Source organism: Pavona decussata, unplaced genomic scaffold (assembly GCF_977016875.1).
Source record: "Pavona decussata unplaced genomic scaffold, jaPavDecu1.1 SCAFFOLD_223, whole genome shotgun sequence".
Taxonomy (NCBI): Eukaryota; Metazoa; Cnidaria; class Anthozoa; order Scleractinia; family Agariciidae; genus Pavona; species Pavona decussata.
Genome location: NW_028145628.1, coordinates 3,844,883 through 3,856,553, shown reverse-complemented (window position 1 = coordinate 3,856,553; position 11,671 = coordinate 3,844,883). Strand labels below are relative to the sequence as shown.

Sequence of the window (11,671 nt, the reverse complement as noted above, 5' to 3'; positions counted from 1 at the left end):
AGAGTAGGTATTTGTCGTTGTTGTTGTTGATTATTATAGTCGGTACTTTGAAGTTGACATCCTGACGTCGGTAACATCCACCAAAGTCATCGAAAGCTTGGAGAAGATATTTTGCACTCATGGATTACCACAGTCTCTGAAAACGGACAATGGTCTACAGTTTCTTTCCGAAGAATTTTAGGGGTTCCTAAAGGAGAATGACATAAAGCACAGGACCTCTACTCCATTATGGCCCCAGGCGAATGGGGAGGTTAAACGACAAAATAGAAGACTGCTTAAGACCCTGAAGATTGCCAAAACAGAAAGGGAGAACCTCTGGACAGAGCTGTGAAAGTTCCTGACAGCCTGCAGGACAACACCACATAGTACCACAGGTGTTACGCCAGCCAAACGGTTGTTAAACAGATCGAGAAGCCAGGTCAAAGGTTCCTGAGCTGAGACAGTCTGGTTGTACCGACAGCGAGGCAAGGGACAAAGGTGCGGAGATGAAACAGTCTACAACTGACAATGCGGAAAAGAAGAGGAGAGCCCAAGAGAGTGATCTAGAACTCGGGGATCAAGTCCGGTTGAAGCAGAAGAAAGAAAACAAGTTATCAACCACGTTTGAAAGCGTCCCTCACAATGTTAGTGGGAGGTATGGGAGCGAAGTTGTTGTAACGTCACTTGAAGGAGTCAACTATAGGAGAAATGTAACTGATGTGAAGAAGTACCTGAGAGAGGCTGAGACCACAGCTGCAGAGAGACAAGCCACTGGACATTATGCCGTAGAAGGAGGTGTCACAAGACGGGTAGCAAAGCCACCAGTGAGACCAACCACGGAAAGGAAGCCACCAGAGTACTTAAATGACTACGAGGTGTACAGACTGGGCTGAACTTTTAAACACTTTGAAGTGTTACCAAGTTGAACTTATTGATGTGTTGTGTTGAACTACAAGATGTACTTTTGAACGCTTCGAAGCGTTATCAAGTTGAACCTATTGAGATGTGCTTTGAACAGATACGTTGAATGATTCATCTGAACTCATTGGACAGTTTATATTGATTTGACGCTGTTGTACTTTTGAAGCTCTATTTCGTAGGGAAAGAGGGGTTGTAGTGTATGCCGGGATATAGGATAGGGGGCCTGAGAGGATCTGTAATGTCGGTCCACGTTGAGTTTGATCTCGTGGATTAAATCTGGTTTAATCACACTGATTTGCTTAAATCCTGTGGATGAAATAAATCCTAAAGTGTGACTATTCAAATGAAAGCGGTGCTGTTATTATGTCGTAGAACGTGTCTTTAACTTTTGAGTTTCTGGATGAAATCCTGAAGTGTGACTTTTAAATGAAAGCTACTGAGGAGTGCATTCCAGTGGTGCTGTTTATTATGCTGTACAAAGTGATTTCACTGTGATTCTAATTGATATGTTTGTGGATGAAACTTCTGAAGTGTGGCAGACTGTGTTTAACAACACTGTCCCGCATATGTTGTTCGTGAAAAGTCCACGTTCTATGCACTAATCGAATGGTAAAGAATAAGACAGTACTTGTGATAGGCTCTTTCATTCTCTTACCTTTCTAAAACGTAAAATGAGAATCAATCAGAGCAGACCGCATTCTTGATCAAAGCAAGTAGACACCTGTGTTTCTTACGGCCAAACTTAGAAAGTATTTGAATAAAACATTTCCAAGATTTTTGGTTCTCTATTCTGCTCCGAGAGGTTTTTCTCCGGGTACTCCGGTTTTCCCCTCTCCTCAAAAACTAACATTTGATTTGATTTGATTTGTGTTGTGTTTAGTTGAGCTGATTTGAATTGCTTTGATTTAAAAGGGGATACCCTCGATAGGGATAACCTCTGGTATCTCCTGTTCATGGTATCGATGTTTACATTGATCAGATTGAATAAAGCCTTATTATTATTATATTAAGATGTTTGCATCTGTCTACGGCAACATCGTAAAGTAAAGAAGAATGCATTAAAAGCTCTGTGATTAGTGCTAAGTGAAAAACAATTTACGTGAATCCTTGGGGGATTGATCAGTAAGGAGACGACAGCTTAACCCAACGTAGTCTCATTTATTTTTGTCAATGAAGATCGCAGTATACTACAAGCTATCAGGTTTATGTCCTCTTCTGCGACCACCTTGTTTATCTTTCAGCAGGTAACTTCACGCTTTCGTTCTTAGAGCGTTGGCACCTCTTCAAATTCTGTAAGTGAAGAAAAATATAGCAGTGCTGTTAAGCCAAACACAGAGAAGTGCGTCGACAAAACTGGAGCCGAGTTCTTTTAAGCAACGGCTTCGAGCTCTGTTTGAAAATCGGATGAAGCACTCTTTCGAACTTTTGATTTAGGTTCTCGAACCATTAGTTATCCGAGGGGAAATTTAAAGCCAAAGTTCACCACGTTGTTTGATAATCTTAAAGATAACATTCCCAAACTTCCTTCACCAAAGTCATCTGCTCTGTTTTCTCTTTATGATTATATTTAGAATAAATCAAAATTAGTCAACATGTCCGATTCCGCGTTTCTTCCATCCACAAAGCACTGTATCTTGCATTTAATTTGCACCATTCAAAAATGGTGGACCTAGACTAAATGAAAAGGCCCAACATGCCTCGTCCCTAAGCCAAACCCCTTCCCATGTACCTTCGCGGTCCAGGTTCCCGTCTCCGTCTTTATCAGCATATGACATGTGTGATTGAACGATAATTATAGGGACACTACGGCCGCTACTTTCATTCATTGCCTCACGTAGCTCCTCTAGCGAAACGAGTCCATCTCCATCTTTGTCAGCCTCGTTAAACTTATCCTGTCAGCAAGCAGATATTCGTTATTAGCAAGCTGCGGAACTTAAAAAATACATCTTGGAATAGTAAATCAACACAACCACTCACTCACTCATGAAATGTAAAATTGAGTTGAAGCAGAAGGTTGCAAGACAATAAAAAGGGAAAAAATATCGCCGAAAGGGAGGAGTGGGGCCAGGCAAGCTCTCTATTAGGTCAGCCCCAATCCTCTCGCGGCTATCATCGTTCGTAGCTCTCACTATAATCCTTTCACGGCAGACCTAATAGAGAACTTGCTCACAGGCTAGCGTTAACGCAATGTACATAAATTAATCTAATGTAACATTCATGGGTGAATCAACGGAAAATAAAGCAAGTGTGCTATTACTTTTTTCGATGTTGTTGAGGAAAAACAAATCTAAGGCAGTTTTGTATGGTCTATACCAAATGACGCCATAAAATGTTCAAAATCTGACAGTGAAACCACTCGCCCGCGCGGCTCGTAGTTCCACTCAGTGACGTTTAAGGTCTATAAGATTATATAACATAGAAAACTGTAAATCGACGGCAGTTAGAGAATCTTATCCCCAGTTGCCTGCGCCCTTTCTGGCCAGCGGTCGCTTGCTTAGTCTGTCTAAACTGGAGAGCAACCTCTGAGCAGGAGATTGGATCGCCAGTCACTAGGATTGAGGACGAAAATTGTTTAAAACTTACCTCATCTTCTTTCAACAGCGGCCTGCTTGATCCAAGGGAAACAAAAGTGGCCACCACCAGCAGAAACAACAACAACTTGGAATTTTCCATGACGGAGCCTTTTTCTCGTGCACCGGCGCTGAGGTAAGAAGAAAAAAACATGGTATGCTATTGTGGTGAAAGACATTGAGTGCCACGGACTTTTTGTAAAAATAGAATTGTAAGCTTACTCAAGGAGACTTGACCTCGTTGATAATGTAATTTGATATATTTTTGTTTGAATGGAAAACATTTGCCCAGTTTTCCTGTAACTTGGGAAGGTAGTTTTTATCGGTCTCCTTATCGACAAACTTCGTTGTATTATGTCTTAGTCACGTGACCTGAAAACGACTAATGATTAATAAACTTTATTATTACTTTATAATAACTTTATCAGCGCATGTCGATGTATTTACTGTAGCTAAACGGTAAGTTAATTGAGGACACTTATCTACTACAAACCAATCTAAGATTACAGTGTAAAGGTATTTACAGTGTGTAGGAACAGAAATAAACAAATCTAAACAAGTGTGCATCATTCATAACCAACTAATCTACTGGCAAAACAACAACTAAATTAGCCGTGTTTGTAATGACACGGCGTTATGCTGTTCCTTTGTAAGCTTTTGTGCCGATAACCTTACGAGTAACTTGTCTGAACAATTCTTAAAAATACTTTTCGCTGACTTTTACCATACACTTGTAACAACAAAATATCATATTCGTTTTATCAGTGATATTTTATCAACTTAATCATGTGACAAAACGTCCTTCACCACTTGACAAAGATTCCGAGACGGAATCGAAAGCCTGTATTCCTGAAAATGAAACCTTTTTGTTTGATACAATATTATAGGATCAAGGAACAATTTTTTCTCTAACATCATAATCTTCTTTTATTAGTTATTGTAACTTATTCCCTTAGTTCTTCCTATTTTAAATCTCTTCATTTTTGTTTCCTCACCTGTCGTTAATTTCTAAACATCATTACGTAATATGCTTGGTCTCTATCCTCAATCTACCTCAAAATTATTCGAAACTGAATGAAAAAAAAAATTATTATACAAGAATGTAATTATAACAATCTATCTAATAAACCATGAGGAGAATAAAGGTTGTTCAGGTTGATAATGTTGTTGCTGTTGTTGTCATAGGACAATTCACAGAGCGTAGCAAAGAGAAACCAAAGCAAACTCGAAATTATTTTCGACCGACTCGACTGAAATTGCTCCAAGTGTGACTCATATTAATTAAATAACCGGTGGAACGCAGTACTTTCGTGTCTATTGAAAACCATGTTACTGCTATATGTAAAGTAGGTTTTTATCATCTTCGAAATATTAGTCGCATAAAAAAATACGTCAGTCGCCATATAACTGAAATCCTTGTACATGCCTTTACTATCTCCAGATTAGACTTTTGCAACTCATTACTGTATGGACTGCCTAAAAACAAATTGATGAGACTTCAGCATGTTGAAAACGTAGCAGCCGGAATCGTTAGGCTGGCACTTAAACGTGAACACTTCTCTCTAGTACTGAACTACATTGGCTGCAAGTACAAGAGCGCATAGTTTTTAAGATTTGTTTGATAACTTTTGAAGGTTTAAATGGTCTAGCCCCCTCGTATCTATCAGAACTAACTCAGAAGTATAGTGGATAAATCGCTGTCCAGCGCATAAACTGTAATCCAACCAATACATTTCATCCGCTTGATAAAGTCATCCACTGTTTGAACAACTGGGTACAGGTGTTTCAACTTTTTGAGTCTGTGGATGAAATGCTTAAGTGTTCCAATTCTTTAAAAAAATACGCCTTTACTGTTTATTACCTTGTCCCGGGTATATATAACTTTCAGTTTTTGGATGAACTCTTCAGTGATAACTCCAATGGAAACGACATGTTTAATGATTCTGTGAGTTTTCCAGTTTTTGTCTGGCCAAACCTCACTTGTAAACTGAGTACACACACTATTCTACGTTCTAGTGTTACCTTTATATATCCTAAAAATCCTGAACTGATGAGCATAGACGAGACCAGAGAGGAAAGGTAGACATGGATTCTCAATCAATAATATGCTGTGAAATGATTTGGGCCAGCAATCTTTCTACTCATAAAAGCTCATGCGATATTTGAGTGTCAAATTAGTTTATTAAAAAAAAACACGTTGAGATGCATATAAATAACATCCAATGGCTGTCCATCTCATGAAACAATCACGGCCCATTTTACAATTGCATGCCTAGTGACCTAGCCTTTTGATTGGAAACGAGATTGACGGTGACTTTGCTTGATACAAACTTCCCTGTTTTTTCAAATATAAATGAAAACTATTTACACGTGAAAAGCAGGGAGGTTTGTATGAAAACAAAGTTATCCCAGCCTCGTATCCGAAGGACACAACTGTAAAATGGGTTGTTGTAATTTACATTTACAATCCTGTTATGAAAAATTAATTTTAACACGTTTATTTAGTTGTCAAATAGCTCGCAATAATTTGTGGCAGTCGATTATTTGCAATTAAAATTGAATGTCAATGAAACTAATTAGTGAACGCTTTCACATGTTGTAGTTATACAAGTTCTTATGACATATGTATCTAGTAGAGCAGATTGTAACTATTGTAATTAGATCTCTTTTTGCTTGTACGTTTTATGTACAGAGCCTTTCTTAAAACCACCATGTTGTCAGAGAGCACCCTGTATCCACTGTCCTAAATAAATAAATAAATAAATAAACAGACCAAGGGTAGATGGACCATTAAAAAGTCATAGTTCTTTGTTGAAGCTTCATTGGTACGGCTCTAGTCCCTCATATCTGAGCAGGAGCGAGGTGTTAGAGGACCTACTCACGCGCTAGTATGTTATATAAGATTACCGTGGGACACCACATTTGAGCGAGAGCCAATATGTGCAAAGTTTGACCAATCACAAGGGTCGTTACCGATAGGTTTTCATTACGGGCAAATTAATCACCGCTATTGTATATGCCGAGACCACACAGCTGTAGTGTAACTGCAAGGGTTGTTATCATAAAGGCAATTCAATGCATATGCTGGGGCCATGCAGCCATAGTATCACTGTATATTGGGTTGTTATCATAAAGGCAATTAAATGCATATGCTGGGGCCATACAGCTATAGTATCACTGTATATTGGGTTGTAATCATTAAGGCCATTCAGCAAACGTTAAACGGATATTGGGCAAATGTTTGAAAAATGTTGAACGGAGTGCTCAAACGCTTCAATGCCATTCAACATTATTGAGAACAAAGAAAAAATTGAATCGATGTTGAATCAAAGTTTAAACCAAACTAAATTTGATTCAACGCGGGCTTTTAACATTTTTCACACTTTCAACAATACTGAACGGCTCGCTCAAACACCCCCTGACATTTAGTTCAATAAAATGTTGAAGGGTATGTTGAAGCAACTGCTGAAACCCATAAGCATGCTTAACACTGAACTTAAACTCATACTCAACCTTTTTTCAGGGGGGAACGCACTTCAATTTTATTGACAAAAGATGTCACTTTGAAAGAAATAATGAAAGGGGATATTTTTTCCACACCATCGTTGAGAGCGTCAAGTTACACGATACCGTTAAACATTTTTTCGGTACGAATCTTATGCCTGTTAGGGGTATCGAATGGTCTTTGCGAGCATTTGCGAGCATGCGAGCAGTGTGTTTATTTTTGTGAGCACGAGCACTTGTCAAATTGTTCTTAAAAGGATGCGAGCAGTTGCAAAATTTTTGCGAGCACGAGCAAGCGAGCACCCGTGTAATTTTTGCGAGCAATTCGAGCAAAGGCCAAATTTTGCGAGCACTTTAAAATTGAATGGGACCATTCGATACCCCTCCGGTTCTCTCTGGCTCTGTATTGGTTTATTGGAAATATAAAAATGAGATGAGAGTCATACCACCCGCTCCAAGGTCTCATATCCTTATTTCGTGTCATACCAATGAAAATCGGATGAATTCACTGCATGCAACAAGAAAACCGATCTCGTTTTAATAGGCCGAGTGACTGTTCTTTTCGTAGGCAAGTTCGGTTAGTTTTCCACGGAGGAAACAACTCACTCTTCTAATAAGCTTAATTTTAAAAGAATGGTTCGTGTGTGGCCACAAAAGTGTCATTTAGCGCTAAGTTGATATGGAACAGTGACACATTGTTCTACTCATTTATTTTTAACTTTGAATTTTAATTTTTCAGAACTATTGAGAAGGGAATTACACTTTAAGCCCGGTTTTTTTCCTTTGGACCTATTCTGTATTCGGTTATTTTCCTTTGGACCTATTCTAATTTAACGCATCGAGGTTTCATTCGATACAAAAATGCCATCAAGGCTTCGTGGTGAACAACCTCATAAATGTTTCAAAATATTTGCATGATTTTCAGCATATTCGTAAAGAAGAAGAAATGACGAGGGTTAGAAAACAAAACTCGAATTTGAAGTAACCATAAGTAACAGACTATTCCGAACTAATTACCAAACTTAATGGATAATACGAAATTATTTTAAATCCGTTTTTAGAAACAGTTTTAGCGGCAGCTTGCACTTAATGGCTTTTACCGCGTGAATGAATGTAGGTGAAATGGTTGCGCAGCAGCCATGGGTTGCTCTTGAAAACATTTTAATTAAAGAAAACGAAAACATGCCGTGGTTCAAGTCAATAAAGTGTTCTCTGTTCTTTGGATTCAATAAACTTTGGACAAAAAAATGGCATGCAGTTTAATGCAAAATGCTGGCATTTTTCGACAGATCAGTTAGAATTTGTGATCCTAGTTCTTTAATATAAGCTTTGCTTGGGTATTGCTTAGTTTTCTTTGTAGAACCCCATCATATTATTCTTTGCTTTACTAAAATTATCAGGCGTTGGTACTAAAAATAAAAACACCGCTCATGTTAAATTGTAATATGTTGGGTGTACAAATAGTGTTTCAAAACTGAAATTCTAGAGGGGGGGAGGGGGTGCTATTGAATTGGCATGGAAAGTGGTGATCATCCAAAACACAAAACGTCGTCATTTTTGGCTCAAATTCATTGTCATCCATAAGAGGTGATAAATCAATTGTCTGACAAATCGTTCCCTTGTTTTACGGCTCGATTATACTCAGTAACAGGAACAGCAACGTAACTTCATTAGACACCTTTAGATCGCTAGTGCGAGTACCAGTTTTATCAACATAGAAAGAGCACGCGTGAGTGAACAAATGTCATTTTCTGGTGGAAAAGCATACAGCTGTCGTCAAATTACTACGAGCCGGTTTGTGAGAACAGCGTTAACTGGCGAACACAAGTCCTCAAAGCGTAGGTGAACTTTTCTTGTCGGAATCACAACAGAGCTTAGCCATCATCGTTCAAAACAACTGCGTCAAGTTCGTCTTTTACAAAGAGTACTGTGATGAAACTTCGTGGAATAGATCTCACTAGCAGTTTCCTTAAACCTTGAAGTCAAACCTGGTATTTGTAATCGTACTCATATCAAATATCTAAAGGTCTCTTAAACAGTACATGTACCAATCCAGAAATCCTACTTCCCCATGAAGGTGCGAAGATCCCTCCACCCCCGGCTCTCCGCCAGGGCTGAACTTTTTGGAGGTTAAAATTATTTACTCCATCATGCCAAACCATGAGTTGACTCGTTTTAGCTCAGTACAGTCTCTACTGACTTTGAGGCTTATCTCCCTGAGTGAAAGCTACTGACAAGTATATTACAGTAGCGCTGAGTATTTCGCTGATTATTATGCTGTACAACGTGCAAGACCACAAATAAAATCGTAAAGTGCTGCCCTTCAAATGAAAGTGTTTAGCCGGCAGTATGCTACTGTGCTGCTGTTTATAACTGTCCAACATGCACGGGTTATAATTCTTTAGTCTGTGGATGAAATAAATCCTAAAGTGTGACCATTCAAATGAAAGCAGTGCTGTTTATTATGCAGTTTTTAACTCTAGAGTTTCTGGATGAAATCTTAAAGTGTGACTATTCAAATGAAAGCTACTGAGGAGTGCTTTCCAGTGGTGCTGTTTATTATGCTGTACAAAGTGATTTTACTGTGATTCTTATTGATATGTTTGTGGATGAAACTCCTGAAATGTAGCAGACTGCATTTAACAACATTGTCTCGCATATGTTGTTCGTTTTCGCTCGAAACAATAAAGTGATAAATGTGAAAATTCCACGTTCTATGCACTAATCTAGTGGTAAAGAATAACACACTACTTGTGATAGGCTCCTTCATTTTCTTACCTTTCTAAAACGTAAAATGGAAGTCGATCACAGCAGACTACGTTCTTGATCAAAGCTAGTAGACACCTGTGTTCAGCCCTTTCTTACGCCCAAACTTAGAAGGTATTTGAATAACAAATTTCCAAGATATCAATGTTTGCATTTGTCTACGGCAACATCGCAAAGAAAAGAAGAATGCATTCAAAGCTCCCTGATTAGTGCCAAGTGAAAAACAATTTACGTGAATCCGTGGTTAAACTCCCGTTACACGCGGGGCAATGCGTATTTACTTGATTAATTTTTCTGAACTTCGCATGGTGAAGGATGGTGGCACTGCGCCTGTCATCAGGTCAGACTGAAAGCACTAATTTCCACGGAAAATGGCGGCAATTTAAGCCCCATTTACACGAGCAAACAGATCGGCACGGCGCTCCAAAATTTCGGTACGGTGTCGCCAAATTTTTTGGCACGGCACTCCTGATTTTAAACCTGTAAACATAGCGTGCCCAAAAATAATACGGCACCAGTGCCCGAAATTTTAGGGGTGCCGAGACCACCTCGCGAGGATTAAGCATGTAAGTTTCGGACTATTGATCAGATTACAAGGAACAAATCGTGAAAAATAAAAAAGATATTTTGCGACGATGATTATAAGTGATGATTCTAACTGTCAAGTGTGGTGATCAAAACAAAATGCAGTTAACACTATTGTTCCGGATATGTTGTTCGTTTTTTTTTTGTAGAATGAATGAATGATTGAATGAATTCTTATATACCGCACATATCACTAAGTCTCATGGCGGTTTACATTTCTGTGGGGTGAGATCGGACGTCAGCATGTGAAACAACTGTTAAACGAGAAACGAGAAAATTCAGTCCACGTTCTATGTGCTGATGTAGTGACGTGTAAAGAATAACACAATACTTGGGATAAACTCTTTCATTTTCTTACCTTTCTAAATGATAAAACGTGAAGTGAGAGTCGATCAGAGCAGACCACGTTTTTTCTCACAGCCTGTAGCCGCCTGTGTCGGCCCTTTCTTACGCCCAAACTTAGAAAGTATTTGAATAAACAAATTTTCAGGATGTTTGCATTTGTCTATGGCAACATCGTAAAGAAAACAAGAATGCATTCGAAGCTCCGTGACTCGTGCCAAGTGAGTAACAATCAGGGGCACCCAATGGATCGTTTCGGTAAATTATCTGTTCAGAAGGCCTTAATCCCCTACAATTTTCTAAAAATAATTTTCGCCTCGAACTTTCGTGATATGGGAAATTTAAGGCCTGGTGTTTTCGGATTGATAAAAATGTCGTTTCGTTTTTTCGTTTCCGAAAAAAGGTCAGCTAAGATTTTCGGAAAGGAAATAAGACCTAAGTTTTTGGGAAATGGACAAAAATGCCCTAGTAATTTCGAGAAGACTAAAGTTCCCCTAGAATGACCGAACAGATAAAAATATTATAGCGCAGCTTTAAATGAAACTTCAGAGCTTTAAAGGCACTCCAGATAGCCTAAAATAGCGTTTCAAAGGATCTGAGAGAAAACTCCCATTCGGTGCCCTTGAACAATTCGCGTGAACCTGCGCTTAAATCATTTATTTTATCGATCATATCATCTTACTTAAAACAACAAAAGGTATCACCAACAATTCGAGGAAGATGAAGCATGTCAGTCTCAAACTATTCACCAGATTTAATACAAGGAAGCAATCGAGAATATAATTGACATTTTGCCAGGATGATGACCGATGACTTGAAAGAGTCTTTTAAATATGAAAATATGGAATGGGAAATGAGAAACGGGGAATGGGGAATGAGGAACGGGAAATCTTTAATAGCGGGAATCTTAAAAATGTGGAATTTTTTAAACGTTTAATCTTTGAAAGCGGGGATCTTTAAAAGCGGGAATCTTTAAAATGGGGAGTCTTTAAAAGAGGGGAACC

At 38.7% G+C, this 11,671-nt stretch overlaps 2 long non-coding RNA genes across 4 annotated transcripts in view; both read right to left on the bottom strand.

The window, feature by feature from the left end:
- Positions 1-1,634, bottom strand: part of LOC146459249 (uncharacterized) — a 38,147-nt gene extending 36,513 nt beyond the window's left edge. Inside the window, exon 1 of the long non-coding RNA XR_014858025.1 lies at positions 1,556-1,634. This is a non-coding gene — a long non-coding RNA (uncharacterized LOC146459249). The remainder of the gene's footprint in view (positions 1-1,555) is intronic.
- Positions 1-10,795, bottom strand: part of LOC146459248 (uncharacterized) — a 28,780-nt gene extending 17,985 nt beyond the window's left edge. Inside the window, exons 1-4 of one of the 3 annotated variants that reach the window (XR_014858021.1) lie at positions 10,684-10,795; positions 3,484-3,601; positions 2,630-2,792; positions 2,041-2,190 (exon numbers count right to left, since the gene is read on the bottom strand). This is a non-coding gene — a long non-coding RNA (uncharacterized LOC146459248). Of the gene's footprint in view, positions 1-2,040; positions 2,191-2,629; positions 2,793-3,483; positions 3,602-9,752; positions 9,914-10,683 lie in introns of those variants that run through there. The other 2 variants (XR_014858020.1, XR_014858022.1) reach the window with 2 other exon arrangements.
- Between the last annotated feature and the right edge of the window lie 876 nt (positions 10,796-11,671).